We start from the raw sequence: 2,187 nt of genomic DNA, 5'->3' as shown, positions 1-2,187 counted from the left end.
ATTTTATGGAGTAAGATTTATATTAATTTACATTCATTTGATTGTCCTGTTTGGCCGTGACAGAATGTTTTGATATATGTTCACAGTTTATGCTCTCAGAAACTATAGTGTGAAAACTGTGTTTTAAGGTCGTTTTAAAAAGATAATACTGTTAACAACGAATTTAAATTATTTTCACGGGTGGATTTTTCCTCAACACGTGACGTCAGGACTGAAAACGAAAGTGTGATTCATCGCGCCGCCAGTGAGGGGCGACAGTGAGCGGAAACACGTCACGCTCAACACAACCCGGAAGAGACCATAGATATATACATCTATGGAAAGAGACGAGATTAACTTTCACTTCAATGTTTAATCTGTTCAAGACGCTCGTCTGAAATATAATGGACGAAAACGGTTGATTGGCTCTACTTTTTAAATGTTCTGTAGACATGAGAATGTTTTTGCTTATTTTTGTATAGTTTCACTCTTTATTTAGCGATGGGCAGCAAGGTAAGAACACGGTTTATTAGTTTCAGTAGACTAGATGCGACCTACAAATTGCAGTCACTTACAAACATACTATATGAGCAGTATAAAATATATTGTACAAGAAAATACAGTTTTACAGTATACTTTATAGTATAGTATGTTTTCAGGTTTTAAGTTAGTTTTATCCACCATTTGTCAATATATGTCGTCATAGCTTGTTTTCTTATACTGTATGTTCCTCAGAGAAACACTTCCTCCACTATAAGTTTACAGTCCTGACCAGAGCAGACTCCCTCCCAGAGTTCAGTGCTGTGTGTGTTTATGACGACAGACGGATCTCACACTTCAGTAATGAAGAACGAGTCTGGATTCTGACTGATAAAGACTGGACTGAAGCTCCTGAAGATCCTCCTGACTCTAGAGACTGGTTCATACATCAGATCAGGACTCTGTCAGACTGCACAGACTCACTGTGTTCTGGTGAGATTCATGCTTTACTCTTATTAATGATCAGACATTATATTTACTGTGAGTTTCTCATGAGTGTTGATCTGTGATTGTAGATCATGTTCTTCAGAGAATGATTGGCTGTGAACTGGAGAAACTTCCTGATGGATCAGTGAATCTGACTGTCTTTGATGATTATGGATTTGATGGAGAAGATCTTATATCCTTTAATTATGACACTATGCAGTGGATTGATAAAACCCCCAAAGCCAAAGAAACAAAAGAGGAATGGGATCGTCACACTGGACGCAACCAGTTCCTGCAGTATTTCCTCCAGACCTGCAGTGACTGGATCTCAGCGTTTCACAGCACAAATAAGAGTAAGTTCTGATCAGATCAGTTTAATTATCTGTGTGTGTGTGTGTGTGTGTGTGTGTGTGTGTGTGTGTGTGTGTGTGTATGAGTTGAAGATCCTTAAGGAAATGTTCTTGATGCAGCAGATAATGTTCATCTGGTCTACAGGAGTTGATGTTTATCAGTTAAAAAGAGAATTATAAAGACAATCTTTGGTTAAAAGGCTAATTCACCTTGTCATCATTTTGTTACCCTTGTTGTTTATGTGGAACACAAGAGAGGAATTTATAATGATGAATTTTACTGATAAAATGAAGAATGCAATTGTTTTCACCACACAGAAACCATCGATTTCATAATGATTTTATGTTTCTTTCTTCTCCAGGTTCTCCAGATGTTCGTGTCTCTGTGAGTAAATCTCCTGATGATGACAGTAAGCTGGTTCTGGTCTGTCTGGCCACTGGTTTCTACCCCAGAGATGTTCAGATGAACATTAGAAGGAACAAATACATTGTTGAGAATCAAACATCTTCTGGAATCAGACCAAATCATGATGAAACCTTTTAGAAGAGAATCAGTGTGAAGATCGACAGAAACCATGAAGGATCTTACGACTGTTAGGTCACTCACAGCAGTCTGACAGAACCAGTTACAGTAGACTGGGGTAAATATCACCATATATACAGTCCTGAGTGAATATGAATGATATTTGTACACTAATGGTGCTTCTGCATCAGTCATATTGTATCAGGAGAACATGATGATGCTGAAATAATGTTTCTAATGACAAACAAATACAGTTGAAGTGCCTTGATTCAGTTCAACAAGTGATAAGCATTCATAATGTTTTTGGTTATATATAATAATTATATATTTCCTCATTCTGCAGATGGAGCGTGTTTTGACTGTGAAACA

At 37.4% G+C, this 2,187-nt stretch overlaps 1 pseudogene; it reads left to right on the top strand.

Moving 5' to 3' along the window:
* The first annotated feature begins 480 nt into the window (after positions 1–480).
* LOC130075525 (patr class I histocompatibility antigen, A-5 alpha chain-like) lies at positions 481–1,968 on the top strand (annotated as a pseudogene).
* The last annotated feature ends 219 nt before the right edge of the window (positions 1,969–2,187 follow it).

Source organism: Rhinichthys klamathensis, unplaced genomic scaffold (genome assembly GCF_029890125.1).
Source record: "Rhinichthys klamathensis goyatoka isolate OS25496 unplaced genomic scaffold, OSU_Roscu_1.1 h1tg000582l_1, whole genome shotgun sequence".
NCBI lineage: Eukaryota > Metazoa > Chordata > Actinopteri > Cypriniformes > Leuciscidae > Rhinichthys > Rhinichthys klamathensis.
The sequence above is the reverse complement of the archived record's forward strand: the minus strand, read 5'-3'. Positions and strand labels throughout refer to the sequence as shown.